At 49.6% G+C, this 16,748-nt stretch overlaps 1 protein-coding gene across 1 annotated transcript in view; it reads left to right on the top strand.

Annotated features, from left to right (window-relative positions):
• Positions 1–1,358: 1,358 nt before the first annotated feature.
• MOGS (mannosyl-oligosaccharide glucosidase) overlaps positions 1,359–16,748 on the top strand; it is a 122,804-nt gene continuing 107,414 nt past the window's right edge. The window contains exon 1 of the mRNA XM_085642912.1: positions 1,359–1,491. The gene's annotated coding sequence lies outside the window, so the exon portion shown is untranslated. The remainder of the gene's footprint in view (positions 1,492–16,748) is intronic.

Here is a 16,748-nt window from a genome sequence, read left to right on the forward strand (position 1 = left end):
ATTGCATTGCAAATGCTTGTTCAGTTTTGGCACAGTGCAACAGGAGACATTGCACTTTACACTGGGACGCACACAGAACAATCAAAAGAAGTATTAAAACGTTTGATTAAAAAAGTTGCACTTCGGAGTGCACAGCGGGAACATAGCTTAGACCATCCTCATACATGCCAACATTTTACAAGTGGAAAGTGTGAGATTTTGAAAAAAATCTAGGGAATGCATTTTCCCCATTGACATACATTGAGCCAGAGGCACTTTTAGGTAAAATTAAGCTTTTTTCGCTTAAACAATCAGGAGTCTCCTGTCTGAATTGGGCATGTTGGTGTGTATGCATCCTGTCTACATCTATGCAATAGACCCGATTCAAACAGGAGACTCCCAATTTTTACAGTAAAAAATAGCTTTCTTTTCGCTGTCTCCTGCTTGAAATTGTCTCGGTTTCTAGTGAGGTCAATGGGGAAAATACATTCCACAGATTTTCCCCAAAAATCTTTTTGCTTGTTATAAAATATTGGCATGTATGTGTCTGGGCAGAAGAGAGAATGCCTATGACAACACACCATGAAATCCAATCACAGAATGAGATGCCATGAGGGGCCTGTGGAAATAGAGACATACATATAATGTAATAACATAAGAAGCTGGTCCCAGTTGTAATCACGTTTTCATGCAAGAGTTACAGTTATGTCGCCTCTGGCTCACACTGGGACTTCCCGGGGTACAAAAAAATCATTAAGAGCTAGCGTTGGCTGTATACACAGAGTGTAAAGCTGAGTGCCTTGAGCAATGATTGCACAGAGGAGCTAATATGGGTGTGACATGCTTAAGTGTGACATTTCCATGGTTTCAGTTGGTGTACAAGGGACATTCTAACATCAGATGTGTGACACTTTGAATGATGCTTTAGCATGAATTAAAGAAACAAAGAAGAGTATTGGAGTACCTCTCTGTGAATTATCCATTACTGTGTCCAGACAGATCACACAACGAACATGCAGTAAACACCAGGCAGACCTGTTGGCTTTGCATGTGCATCAGATCCATGAGTAAAACAAATGAGTTGATCATATTAGAGCGATAATTGTGTGACATTTGTTAATCTAACCAACCCCTGATGCGTGGGATTTGGCAGGGCTGGTTGGAGCATCTGCCTTCAGCATGGAAAATACGGCTTCCGGTGCAGCTGGTTTTCCAGCAGCATGGCGTCCCTTTCTGTACACACGTCTTGAGGGCAGCGCTCTAGCTCCGCACAAGGGCTCTGCTAACCGGTGACGTGGCCATGGCGCCAGCTTAACACGTTCTGATTTGAGGTCAGCGCTCTAGCTCCACACATTGGCTCGCTCTGGTGAACTCCCCTTGTGACGTAAGGGCATGGGCCCTTCCAGATTGTGAGGTCAGCGCTCCAGCTCGCCCAGTGTTTTTCGGGCTGGTCTCGATGACGTTGAAGACTGAACCCGGAAGTGAGGGGAGTACGGTGGCCGAGAAGCTCAGGTGGGTTCAATGAATGTGGTTTGCACGAAGTGTCCTAGCATTATAGCACTGCTGGCCTCGCGCACAGGCTGCAGGCGCTACAATCCTTCTCACCACAATATGTTAAGCAGCAGAGCCAGCCCGGGGGACGCGTGTGTGTAACTGGGGTTGGGGGATGAACCCAGACTGTGTTTATAGGGCTGCTGTGTCCGCTGAGGGCATTCTCCGTTGCCTCCTGCACCCCCTTCCTCTGCCCCCACAGTGGCCCCACACCTCCCGGGTGTACCTCAAACACGCACTGGCGGATACAGGCCTGCCCCGCCCCCGTGCAGGCACAAGCACCGGGGTGGATGTCCTGTTGCAGTGACCCCAGAGGGCCCCACCTTAGCCCCCCGGGATGGCTGAGGGCAGCTCTCCAAGGGAATGTCAGCGCTGGGAAGCCTGACCTGGGCAGCTGAGCGCCCCACTAATCTGATTAACATAACCTATAGTGTTGGGATAGCGTGAGGCATAAGCCACAGGTCTTCTGTATACGCATAGGGCATAGTAAGGCGCCACCTACTAACCTCGATGCTTTGTTTGGGCCTGCTGATAAACTTTCTTTAAACCCGCACTGCACCTCTTGGTCACAGTGATGGACCTGCTCGAGAACCCCGTTGCATTTGCTGTGTACAGTGAGGGACCTGCTCCAGGTGTCCATTGCATTCGCTGTGCACAGTGAAGGAGCTGCTCCAGAGCCCTTGTGCATTCGCTGTGCACAGTGATGGACCTGCTCCAGAGCCCCTGTGAATTCGTGGTGCACAGTGATGGACCTGCTCCAGAGCCCCGTTGCATTCGCTGTGCACAGTGATGGACCTTCTCCAGAGCCCCTGTGCATTCGTGGTGCACAGTGAGGAACCTGCTCCAGAGCCCCTGTGCATTCGTGGTGCACAGTGATGGACCTGCTCCAGAGCCCCGTTGCATTCGCTGTGCACAGTGATTGACCTTCTCCAGAGCCCCTGTGCATTCGTGGTGCACAGTGACGGACCTGCTCCAGAGCCCCTGTGCATTCGCTGTGCACAGTGACAGACCTGCTCCAGAGCCCCTGTGCATTTGTGGTGCACAGTGATGGACCTGCTCCAGAGCCCCGTTGCATTTGCTGTGCACAGTGATGGACCTTCTCTAGAGCCCCTGTGCATTCGCTGTGCGCAGTGAGGGACCTGCTCCAGATCTTCTGTGCATTCGCTGTGCACAGTGAAGGACCTGCTCCACAGCCCGTTGCATTCGCTGTGCACAGTGATGGACCTGCTCCAGAGCCCCTGTGCATTCGTGGTGCACAGTGATGGACCTGCTCCAGAGCCCCGTTGCATTCGCTGTGCACAGTGATGGACCTTCTCCAGAGCCCCTGTGCATTCGCTGTGCGCAGTGAGGGACCTGCTCCAGATCTTCTGTGCATTTGCTGTGCACAGTGAAGGACCTGCTCCACAGCCCGTTGCATTCGCTGTGCACAGTGATGGACCTGCTCCAGAGCTCCTGTGCATTCGTGGTGCACAGTGATGGACCTGCTTCAGAGCCCCTGTGCATTCGCTGTGCACAGTGACGGACCTGCTCCAGAGCCCCTGTGCATTCGCTAGGCACAGTGATGGACCTGCTTCCGAGTTCCTGTGCATTCGCGGTGAACAGTGATGGACCTGTGTAGGAGAGTAGGATCTGCTTCCTATGGTTACCCCCACTTTTTGCTGATGTTTCACTGTTTTGCGACTTTAGTCTGGCTGGGGCCTGCTAATCCGGACCCCAGCCTAGCTGCTTCCTCTCTAAATTGATTCCTAGTACCTTAGGTACACCACAGATTGGATTCTGAGGTGCCCTTACAAGTCCCTAGTATATGGTATGCTATGTACCCAGGGCACAGGTACCCCAGAAGCCTACCAGGGGCTGCAGCATGTATTATGCCACCCCTGGGAAGCCCTCCAAAATGACACCACAGGTCTGCTACTGCAGCCTGGGTACGGTGGTGCATGCACCCCTTACTGAGATATGGGTTCACTATATCACACCCTCTCACTGCACATATAAACCTATCAGTCACCCCTATGGCAGACCTTATCAATCCTGAAGGCAGTGTGCTTGGATTTGTGTGGGAAGGTGCCCATGCATGAACAGAGCCCCCCTGCAGCCTTCGGAATCTCTTCTCTGGGGTTGTCTGTGAAGCAGCCTGACCATATACTCTTAAGTGCATTATAACTAGGGCTCCCGGTTTTCCGTATTTACGGATTTCTACATATAAATACAGACGGAAATCTATATTTCCTTTGTCTGTATTTATATTTAGAAACGGCAAAATACTAGAAAATGTTGCCACACTGCTGTGCTCGAATCCAGCCATGCCCCCTTCCTGCTGCTGGAATTTCCATCCCAGGCGCGCACACAGCCGCACCCGAGTACTTCACAGGTCTTTTTAAAGACCATTTGCTTGTTAACGAGGCTTTATTGTTCTTTCACCCCATGATTTCACACGGCAGCGTGAGTGCTTCGGACCGACATAGCTGTGCATGCAATTCACGCTCAGAACCAGGCGTCTAAAGATAGGAGGAGGAGACAGAAGAAAGGTGCCACTTTAATGATTGTCCAGATCACCATGGTTTCATTGTATAGCCGGGAGTTTGGTAGAAGGGGCAGAGCTGCAGGGTGCTTGGTTTCACGGCCAGGTGTGAGGCGATAAGAAGGCCGGCGGTACAATCTGAAACCTCGGCAGCTATTAGCAGAGAAGGAGCTGACGCTCCCCTCCCGGGTTTTGAAAACAGGTTTTGGCAGCAGAGAGCTCCCAAGCGACATGCCACGTCCTTAAATGATATATATAAGTCTTTTGCAGGCATATTTGCGATTGTCCAGATGCATTATAGGAGGGGTAGTTCTGACACGGACACATACATTTGTTAGGTAACTGGCTTCCATGAAAGTAGAATGCTTATTGGGGTTCGAATTAGTGTTTGCTGCACTTTCATCTGGCTTTGTAAGTCATTATAGCTGCATCGGCAGAGCGCTTTTCATTTCAGAAATGCATTCCAGGTCTGAGGGGAGACAGAGGTGCTTTTCACTTTTATGACGATATAACTGCAGCGTGTTTTAAATGTCAAATAGTTTGTTAAAGACTTTATATTTTTATAAATGTTAAATATACAGGCGGCATATTTAGAGTGTTTGGCGTCTCATGTGTAATTTATGAGGTTTCTCAATTAGGCTGGCAACATATAGATGTTTTGGTTTTTTCATGTTTAAACTCTTCACCCACACAACATTTATTCATGTGTCTATGTATATTTTGTATGTGCATTGCGCAGCATTTAATCCATTACCATAGCACTTGTGAAATGTAGAGGGTTTGAAGTGAGACACGTAGTAGGTTGTTTATGTTTACTAATGCCTTAAGTGGGAGTGACTATTTAATGTGACAATGACGTGGCGTGTAGCTTGGGATCTATCTATCTGTCTGTCTATCTACACACAAACACACCACCACCAATATAGGTAACCTTACGTACTTTCTGTGTGAAAACCGTAGACACTTGAAGGCAGATTTCTACCTAGTTTTAGATGGAAATACAGAAGAGCTGGCACATGTTTGCTCCTGATAAGTGCTTGTACTCTATCCTAAAGTGTTTTTATAGCAAAACTGAGAAGCACAGGTACTCTCCTTTTGAAATTACTCAGTACCGGACCATTTATAGCACTGCTAAAGCCACAACAAATCACTAGTTTAAGTGAGCGCATGTGTGCATTGTTAATTTAAATAAATGTGGGAAAATACTAGCTGTAGCGTCGTTTTTTACTTACGGCAAAAATAAATGTGGATAAATACAGAAAAAATGCCCAAAAAATAAATATGGATAAATACAGACGGAAATGGCAAAAGAATAAATACCATAAAACCGGGAGCCCTAATTATAACTAAACAGTAAATGCTAACTTTGGGATGGCTGCACGGAAACATGTTGTGTTTGGTGTCAAACCCCTTTCAATCATGGTGTGGGAGTATGATCCCACCCTTATAGAGGGAGATACATAACAGCACTGGTATACCCGGTACCAGCTAACAGAGCCCTGACATCACAAAATGGATGCTGCCAGCCACAGACACGAGTCTGGCCTCCTGCTGCTGACCGAAACTCTGGCAGGGGAGGCCTGGACAATATGTTTTCTGTCATAGGAAGGTGTTCCCACCTCCCAGACAAGCCTTAGTAGATTAGTGTGAGAAAGTGCCATCTTTCTTGCATGGTATGCCCCCACTTTTTGCTGAATTGCTGAATGTACTTTGACTGAGTGTGCCCTGGGCTCCTGCCAATCAGGTGCCCAGGGCCTATGTTCCTTCCCTAAAAACTGTGCTGAAACCTAAAACCCAAATTGGCAAACCCTGGCCACATGTCAGCCCCTGGCAAATGGTACACTAAGTACCCAGGGCCTTGTGACCAGGGAAGGCCCCTAAGGGCTGCAGCACTTATTGTGCCACCCTTAGAGGCCCTGTACCCTTACACAAACACTTTGCCCTTGCAGGCTGAGTGTCTGGGTATAGAACAAAACAGAGAGTCCACATGGCACACATCCCTGTGTGCCATGCCCACAACACACTGCCCTGGCATACATCAGCCACTCCTCTAGCTGGGTGACCTATGCCAGTGGTGTGGGTACAGGAGCATGAGCTCTGTGCCCCTACAGTACCCAGGTCCATTCCTGGGCACAGTAAGTGCAGTGCTGCCATTTAAGAGTATATGGTGCTGGGAGATCGTCAACACGAACTCCACAGCACCATGATGGCTCCACTGAAGACTGAGAAGTTTGGTATCAAACTTCTCAGCACATTAAACCCGCACTGATGCCAGTGCAGGATTTAATGTACAATGCACGACAGAGGGCATCTTAGAGATGCCCCCTGAACCTAACCTACAATCCACGTCTTGTCTGAGGGGCTGCCTAGGCTGCCACACAGCAGACATGTTGCTGGATCCCTGGGTAGAGAGCCATCCACTCTCCTGGGCCTGCAACAATGCACATCCTGGGCGAGGTGCTAGGTCTCCTCCCCCAGGATGGGCAGGGGAAGCTTCAAAGGCACGCCGCCTTTGTGAGCTTCTCCAGGCCACTTGCTGTACTCAGCAACTGGCCCCTACCGGTTCTAAACCTCCACTCTGGCGGGAAGACTGTCCGGAAACCCCAAGGAAGGACAGGGGGTGTGCCAGCCTCTGCCAACCCCACCCCTCAGATGGGGGGTCGAGATGAATCACATCTCCGGGCTCTCGCCATCTAATCAGGACTAGGCCACTGCCCCCCTCCCACAGGAGAGTGGCAGGATAGGGGGTGTACCCACCCCAGGGCAGGGATGCAGTGGTCCCTGCCCTTTACCTACCTGTAACGCCCCTAAATTTAGTATTTAGGGGCACCCTGAACCTTCCTTCTGGAGATCCAGATTCCGAAACAGCAAAGAAGATCAAGAAGCAAGAAGACCTGCCGTGCAGCTGCTAACAAGAGGAAGACACCAACTGCTTTGGCCCCAGCCCTTCCGGCCTGTCGACCCTCAAACCTGCCCCTGCTAAATCCCAGCATCTCCCGTGGCCAGCAACCTCACAAACCCTGGAGGACCTGGCTACCTTGTGACTCTAAGCATCTGGAACTCCCACGAGCAGTGGTAAGCAAGTAACTGACCCCTGGCATCAGCCAGGACCCGCGAACCCTGCACACTCTGCACCCGCCAAGCCTGACCTGTGCTGGAGTGGACAAAGACCAGAAGGACGTCCCCCCGGCCACTGTGACCCCGAATCCAGCATCCAAGAACCCACCTCGACCCTCCTGATGGCACCTGAAGCCTCAGAACCAGGGACCCCCCCCCCCAACCGCGATCATCAGAGGGTAAGATTTCCCGACACCAAAAGGCACCCCTGCAACCGGCGCCCTGCGGCCCCCTGTGCCCAACTCCTGGGTACCTACCTATCCTCCAACTTCCCAACTTACCTCTCGAAGTGGTGGTCGCACCTGAAGAATCTTCGTCCCGAGCTTGCAGCCTTTGTTCGTTCTTGAGCTTCTCCATTGCAATCCATTGAGCGCCCGACGGCTCAAAAGCACCCTGCACCCACCCGCCCGAGTGGCCCTGGCAGTGCAACTTCTACTCTAACCTACTTCCCCATTTGCCCTGAGCAAGTGACCATGAGCCCAGCTCCCACAGCCGCGTGGCCTGCTAGCCAGCAGCCACCAACCACGGGCCCCCTGCCTCCCATAGGATAACATTGGGCCTACCTCACTCTGCACTCGGCTGCCCCTGTGCCGCTAAGGGCGTACAAACTGTACTTACCTGACCCTGGGAGACCCCTGAGTCTATGCCCAGAACCTTAACTCTGCCAGTCGAGTACTTACCCAAAAGCTGATAACTCACTTTTCTTCCATAGGGTAACATTGACTGGTTTCACTTGAAAATTGTGGAGTTTCTAAACTTTAAAATATTCACCTAAAATCAACCGAGTAACAAAATCGAAAATACTCACCTGGTATTGGGAGAGATCCCAGTGCTGGATCCTGGTGCCCAGCACTGACCATGAAAAGTAACTACAACCATACTTACCGCTAACTCAATTTTCTTCCATAGGAAACCATTGACTATTTTTTCTGTGAAATTTCTTCGAAGTGTCGAATTTTGCAAACTACAAATATTCTTTAAAAATCGTACCAACTGTGAAAACGTAATTACTTACCTGTTTTAGATAGATGTCCCAGTACTAAGCCTAGGAGCCCAGCACTAGATTACACAAGTAACGAGAACATACTTTACCTGCAACTTGAATTTCCTTCCATAGGATTTTGCTGAAAAAGTTTCTAAGTGTCGATTTTGCAAACTTACAAATATTCGTTAAAAATCGCCTGTATAACCTCAACGCATTCTCTCAACTGCTTACAGGTGGTACACTAGTGCTGGATCCAGGATCCAACACTGAGCTAGAAAAAGTAACAATAACCCCACTTACTTGCTAAGTGAATTTCCTCCCATAGGATAACATAGGTGATTTTATTAGAAAAAGTTTGTCAACTTTTAAAATACCAAAATATTGCTTAAAAATCACAACAGTAACTAAAACGTATTTACTCACCTGTTTCGAGGAACTGTCCCAGGGCTGAATCTAGGATCCAGTCCTGGAGTTAGAAAAGTAATCCTAAAAGTAATCAATTGCATTTACTTAGAATTTCCCGTTGAGCTCAATGTATAATTGTGTTTGAATTGTGTTGCCAACTGCAACAAACTGTAACTATTGCATTCCAAAGACTATTGCCTATTGAAAAGTATTTAAAGCATCTCATTCTGAGAAAGTATATTTTGATACCTATTGTTAATTCTAAAATAAAACGACCATATATTTTTATATACAAACCCTTGGCCTAGAGTTCATTTCTTGAGTGTGTGAGACCATTTGCTGACTGAGTGTGTGCAACAAATGCTTTACACTGTCCTCTGATACTGCCTTACTGCTCGACCAAGCTACCACTTTAGAGAGTAAGGTTATATCTAACTTTAGCCTCTGCCAAACCTCTGGGGACTGTGGACTCTGTACACACTGTACCTATTTGGGAACAGTATATAGAGAGCCACTTTCCTACAATTAGGGATGAGTGGGAGCACTCCAGGAGTGCTTTGAAGTCTGCACTGGGGGCACATTTGGTGTCCCTGTGCATAGTCCAGCTCAAACCGGTTGCAGGGGCTACCAGCCCCTGCTCTGGCGCGAAACTGGACAAAGGAAATGGGTGTAGCCACCCCTCTTTCCTGACCCTCCCATAGGTGGGTCCCCAGAGTATGTCCAACCCCTTCCTTGGGTATAAGAAAGGAACCCCTGGCTACAGGACTTTAGATTACACCTGGATGAAACTCAGATAAAGAAATCCCGGAACTTCGACGATCCACACGACTAGATGACTCGAGAATCTCCCTTGGAATAAAGGAGTTACTCCCCTGCTTGGCAGGCACCAAAGACTCATCTGTCCGGTCTGCATCTCCGAAGCTACCGCCGGACGCCGAAGAATTTGCAACACAGGAGGTGGGTTTCCAGACTTCCCAGAGGCTGACCCGAGTCCCCAGCAAAGCTGAGACCTGTAGCCCTCGTGGGTACCGTGGAACCGGAACCCCTGGACACCGTGCACATTTGCAAGTGCATCAGCTTCTCGATGTCCTTTGAGGCTGTACATTGGGTTACTTGTAGCCCAGACCCCAAGCACCTTGTACACCGAAGATTGCTGGCCTACACTCCATGAGTGTCTTGTGAGCCTGCTCTTTGTGTTTTCGCTCGAGGCTCCTTCGCGATCCCTGGTCCGTTGACTGGTGGGTCCCTGTGAAGGCAACTTTAACTTTAATTGGGCTTCCCTGGTTGCTCCAGACGTGCCCAGACTCTCCATCGCTTGGGGAGTCTCCAGGACCTTGCTGGTCCGCCCGAAGCATCTTTCCTCTTCCTGCGTGGGTTGCTGTTGCCAAGGCTTGTTGTGTCCAATCCGGGCACCGACGCTGCAGCACTCGACATCCTGCATGGGACAGCTCAAATCCATTTCCTGGTCGTCCTCGACGCCTCCTGGTCCTCTTGGCTGAAGAGTCAAGCTTCCCCTTCTCGCACCTGAAGCCCCCGACATCGGTGGGCATTTGACTATCTTGCCCCTAGTCACTGGCAAGAGACCCAGACTCTGTCTCCTCTGCTTTCAGGTTCTTCACATCTTCGATCCAGGCTTGGATCTCTCCGGACACTTCTCATCTTCCCAGCAGCAGCACTTTTCAGCAAGCTGCCATTGAAAACGACAACGCGACCCGACACCTATGCACCCGGCTTCCCTAGGTGAGGTAATACGAGAACTCCAGTGCTCCCGTGGGTGTTGGCCCTAGAACCATCTAAGTCCAAAATGGTTTGTTCCTAGTCCACTCCTAAGTGTCCTTAAACTTAAAAAATCTAAAAGCGACTTTCCCCATAGAAGGTAACGGGAGCTCGCGGCTGTGTTCTCACACTGCACACGTCCCCCGGCGGTCCCCTGTGTCACTACCTTGGGTGGTTACTTGGGGTCCCAGCGACTCTACAGGCTTTAGGCCTTGTGTCTAGTCAAGTTGTGGTTCTTGTACCACTTTCTTAATATATGGTTTGGTTCACCCCTAGGGCCTAACGTATATTGTGCTAATTTATTGGGATATTTGAAGTGTAACATATGCGCTTTTACCTCTAGCCTCATAAAGAGACTAGTAGGGTGTGTTTAGAAATAAATACATATATTTTATATATATACCTGCTGTGGTCTCCTTTCATTTAACCATTCAAGAGATTATAGACTGATAAAACAAGCTGCTTTACATTCCTTCAAGACTTAGCCTTCAGGCTGCTCTCCATAGGTACCACTAGGATAGCTTTCAATAAAGGTTGTCTTTAACCTACAACCAATAAGGGGTTGTTTGGACTGATATAGGGTGCCCACTATAACTAGTGGACAGCATATATCAGGCCAACATTTCACACAGAGACGTTCTAGTAAGTTGGACATTTCACTCGTACAAAACCAGAGACATTCGGCCGTTATAGTTAGTTGAGCTAACTATAACTCGCTCCCACACAAAGCACTGCTGATGACGTCACATATTACATCATTCATGACATGTACAGTGACATCACTGATGACATCCCCCATGTGATAATCTGATGTACCTCCTCACACCCTAATATACCCTTTGATACACCCACTCTAAAATACAGACTACCATTTTCGAAACCATAGACACACCAATATCAGTTACTACATACCCACTCACTGATTCCTAGGTCTACACACACACACACATTTCCTCGTTGACCCATACAGTCACTCATACACGCAGTTACTCATCAATACAGCACTATCATTTGCACTCCTATACCTATACAGACACCCATCCATAGAGTTACTCACACATCTAGTCAGTCATGCAAAGAATCAATCACACTCCCATTTACTCACCTATATAGTTATACACACACCACCTCACTTATTCATACAGATACTAACATATACTTACTCTCTTATACAGTCACTGATACAAACACACACTCATCCATACAGCCACTCTCACAATCACTGACTCCCATATAGTCATTTATATACACCAGCAATCATATATACTGCCTTTCACATATGTATTTACTCACACATGTACCACTGAGACATCCATTCATTCACCAACACACCCATACACACACTCACCAACCTATACAGCCCTTTACAGATGCACTCTTGAACACATACACCTAGTGAAACACGCACTCACACATCTATGCACAGTCACACACCACCCACACAGACACTTAGGCACCCATACAGATACTCAGACAACCAATCAATAACCCATATAGACACTCATGTAGCTACTCACCAACCCATGCATCCGCTTACACACCAACTGACAGACTGATACAGACATTCACACAGTTTAGTCACTAACCAATGCATTCAGTAAGACACGTTTAATCACTCATATATATATATATAAAAAATATTTCAACTTTACAGAAACACAGTCACTGGATGATGTCATCAGTGATGTCACTGAGCATGTCATGAGTGATGTAATATATGATATCATCAGCAGTGCATTGCGGGGGCGCGAGTTATAGTTAGCTCAACTAACTATAACGGCCGAATTTCTGTGGTTTTGTATGAGTGAAATGTCCAACTAACTAGAACATCCCTGAAACCTATGGTTTTTTCCAGTGAATATACAGACATATACATATATATATGCATTACCTACTGGCGGTCGCAAAATTCAAAAAGCGTTTTTTCTTTTGCCAATATCTTTGACACCATTTAACGAATCTTTGCGAAATTTTCCAAACTAATACAGCGCTCAGGTCAGCTCCTGTCTTGAATGTTTTGGGGTTAGTCATCAAGCATGGGCCGAGAAAAAAGAGGGGTCCTAAAACATGTTTTCCCCATGTTAATTTCCATAGGAATTTTAGACAAAGCTACAGCTCGAACTGCTGAACGGAATTACACCAAATTTGCCAAAAAGTTAGGTCTTAGTCCAGAAAGTGTCCTTTTTTTTAAATGGTGTAAATTCGTTCAGTAGTTGCTGAGATAAAAAAATAATATCGATATCTGAGCACGGAGGAGTACTCGTGAACCCTACCGAGCACGAGGCTCCTTCTGATTGGCTGACAACACTCCAAACCAGAATGTGTTGGCAGCCCTCTTGTGACTCGGTAACCGAGTCACAAGAAAAAAGTAGATAAAAGATAAAAAACAAGAAAAGGGGGCAGGGTAGAAACACCCTGACTCCCTAAGCCTGCTCAGGGAGTCCCAAACGACCCCTGGGGCCCCAAATAGACATTAGAAAAAAAACCAGCCAATTTGTGTTGGGTGCGTGAATCCGGCCCAAATCTTTTAAAAAAAAAAACAAAGGGCAGGCTCTGGCGCCTCGTTTTCTATAATCCCTTGGTTGGCCAGGACCCGGGGGCAATGTCCAAATATGTATATAGCTTTCAAATAAGGTTGTCTTTAACCTATCATCAATAAGGGGTTGTTTGGACTGGTGCAAGGTGCCCACTATAACTAGTGGACAGCATATACCAGGCCAACTTCTCACAACCTGCTCCAGAGCCCCTGTGCATTTGTGGTGCACAGTGATGGACCTGCTCCAGAGCCCCTGTGCAATCGCTCTGCACAGTGAGGGATTTGCTCCAGAGCCTCGTTGCATTCACTGTGCACAGTGATGGACCTGCTCCAGAGCCCCTGTGCATTCTTGGTGCACAGTGATGGACCTGCTCCAGAACCTCATTGCATTCGCTGTACACAGTGATGGACATGCTCCAGAGCCCCTGTGCATTCGCTGTGCACAGTGATGGACCTGCTCTAGAGCCCCTGTGCATTCACTAGGCACAGTGATGGACCTGCTCCAGAGCCCCTGTGCATTCGCTGTGCACAGTGATGGACCTGTTCCAGAGCCCCGTTGCATTCGCTGTGCACAGTGATGGACCTGCTCCAGCTGTCCATTGCATTCGCTGTGCACAGTAAGGGACCTCCTACAGATCCCCGTTGCATTCGCTGTGCACAGTGAAGTACCTGCTCCAGAGCCCCTGTGCATACGCTGGGCACAGTGATGGACCTGTTCCAGAGCTCCTGTGCATTTGCTGTGCACAGTGATGGACCTGCTCCAGAGCCCCTGTGCATTCACTGTGCACAGTGAGGGACCTTCTCCAGAGCCCCGTTGCATTCGCTGTGCACAGTGATGGACCTGCTCCAGGTGTCCATTGCATTCACTGTGCACAGTGAGGACCTGTTCCAGAGCCCCTGTACATTCACGGTGCACAGTGATGGGCCTGCTCGAGAACCACGTTACATTCGCTGTGTACAGTGAGGGACCTGCTCCAGAGCCCCTGTGCATTCGGTGTGTACAGTGAGGGACCTGCTCCAGATCCCCTGTGCATTCGCTGTGCACAGTGAGGGACCTGATCCAGGTCTCCATTGTATTTGCTGTGCACAGTGATGGATCTGCTCCAGAGCCCCTGTGCATTCGCCTTGCACAGTGAGGGACCAGCTCCAGAGCCCCGATGCATTGGCTGTGCACAGTGAAGGACCTGCACCAGACACTCATTGCAGTCACTGTGCACAGAGAAGAACCTGCTCCAGAGCCCTGGTGCATTCGCTGTGCACAGAGAAGGACCTGCTCCGGAGCCCTGGTGCATTCACTGTGCACAGTGAAGGACCTGCTCCAGAGCCCCTGTGCATTCGCCTTGCACAGTGATGTACCTGCTCCAGAGCCCCTGTGCATTTGCTGTGTACAGTGAAGGACCATCTCCAGGTCCTCTGCATTCGCTGAGCACAGTGAGGGACCAGCTCCAGAGCCCCGATGCATTCGCTGTGCACAGTGAAGGACCTGCTTCAGAGCCCCTGTGCATTCGCTGTGCACAGTGAAGGACCTGCACCAGACACTCATTGCATTCACTGCACAGAGAAGGACCTGCTCCAGAGCCCTGGTGCCTTCGCTGTGCACAGTGAAGGACCTGCTCTAGAGCCTTATTGCATTCACTGTGCACAGTGATGGAGCTGCTCCAGAGCCCCGGTGCATTCACTGTGCACATTGAAGGAGCTACTCCAGACAGTCATTGCATTTGCTATGCACAGTGAAATACCTGCTCCAGATCTACTGTGCATTCGCTGTGCACAGTGTAGGACCTGCTTCATAGCCACTGTGCAGTCGCTGTGCACAGTGATGGACCTGTTCCAGAGCCACTGTGCATTCGCTGTGCACAGTGAAGGACCTGCGCCAGGTGTCCATTGCATTCGCTGTGCACAGTGAGGGACCTGCTCCAGGTGTCCATTGCATTCGCTGTGCACAGTGATAGACCTGTTCCAGAGCCCCGTTGCATTCGCTGTGCACAGTGATAGGCCTGCTCCAGAGCCCCTGTGCATTTGCTGTGCACAGTGATGGACCTGATCCAGAGCCCCTGTGCATTTGCTGTGCACAGTGATAGGCCTACTCCAGAGCCCCTGTGCATTTGCTGTGCACAGTAAAGGACCTACTCCAGGTCTCTATTGCATTCACTGTGCACAGTGATGGACCTGCTCCCGAGCCCCTGTGCATTCGCCTTGCACAGTGATGTACCTGCTCCAGAGCCCCTGTGCATTTGCTGTGCACAGTGAAGGACCATCTCCAGGTCCTCTGCATTCGCTGTGCACAGTGATGTACCTGCTCCAGAGCCCCTATGCATTCGCTGTGCACAGTGAAGGACCTGCACCAGACACTCATTGCATTCACTGTGCGCAGTGAAGGAGCTGCTCCAGAGCCCCTGTGCATTTGCTGTGCACAGTGAAGGACCTGCTCCAGATCTACTGTGCATGTGCTGTGCACAGTGTAGGACCTGCACCAGACACTCATTGCATTTGCTGTGCATAGTGAAGGAGCTGCTGCAGAGCCCCGGTGCATTAGCTGTGCACAGTGAAATACCTACTCCCGATCCTCTGTGCATTCGCTGTGCACAGTGTAGGACCTGCACCAGACACTCATTGCATTGTTGTGCACAGTGAAGGACCTGCTCCAAAGCCCCTGTGCATTCGCTGTCCCCGAGTTAAGAACCTGCTCCAGTGCCTCATTGCAATCGCTGTGCACAGTTTTGGACCTGCTCCAGAGCCCCTGTGCATTCGCAGTGCACAGTGAAGGATCTGCCCCAAAGCCCCTGTGCATTCGCGGTGCACAGTGGAGAACCTGCTCCAGAGCCTCATTGCATTCACTGTGCACAGTGAGGGATCTGCTCCAGGTCTCCGTTGCATTCGCTGTGCACAGTGAAGGACCTGCTCCAGAGCCCCTGTGCATTCGCTAGGCACAGTGATGGACCTGCTCCAGAGCCCCTGTGCATTCGCTGTGCACAGTGTAGGACCTGCTCCAGGTGTACATTGCATTCGCTGTGCACAGTGAGGGAGCTGCTCTACAGCCCCTGTGCATTCGCTGTGCACAGTGATGGACCTGCTCCAGAGCCCCTATGCACAGTGATGGACCTGCTCCAGAGCCCCTGTGCATTCGCTGTGCACAGTGAAGGACCTGCTCCAGGTGTCCATTGCATTCGCTGTGCACAGTGATGGACCCGCTGCAGAGCATCATTGCATTCGCTGTGTACAGTGAAGGACCCGCTGCAGAGCATCATTGCATTCTCTGTGCACAGTGAAGGACCCGCTGCAGAGCGTCATTGCATTCGCTGTGTACAGTGATGGACCCGCTGCAGAGCGTCATTGCATTCGCTGTGTACAGTGATGGATCCTGAGCATCATTGCATTCGCTGTGTACAGTGAAGGACCCGCTGCAGAACATCATTGCATTCTCTGTGCACAGTGAAGGACCCGCTGCAGAGCGTCATTGCATTCGCTGTGTACAGTGAAGGACCCGCTGCAGAGCATCATTGCATTCGCTGTGTACAGTGATGGACTGGTTGTATATCCCGTTTAATATGCTGTGCACAGCGAAGGACCTGCTCAGTTCTTCATTGCATTCGCTGTGCACAGATTCTTCAGAACATTGCTGCTTTCTTTGGTGAAAGTGAGGAGCCCACTCCACATGCCCAGCACGCACTTGGCACAGAGATAAACCTGCAACACAGCCCCATTTGTCCATCATAGTGAGAGATCCAGACTAAATCCTGCTTCTCGCTTTACGCTTAGCAAGGCAACTGCTCCTTATTTCTGTTGCTTTCGCTGGGAGAACAGGATCTTGTTTGTCCCAACATTGCACTTCTTCTACGGAGCGAGGGGCCTGTCTCAGAAAGCCAATGCCTGCTTTG

This window comes from Triturus cristatus, chromosome 2_2 (assembly GCF_964204655.1).
Source record: "Triturus cristatus chromosome 2_2, aTriCri1.1, whole genome shotgun sequence".
NCBI classification, from domain to species: domain Eukaryota; kingdom Metazoa; phylum Chordata; class Amphibia; order Caudata; family Salamandridae; genus Triturus; species Triturus cristatus.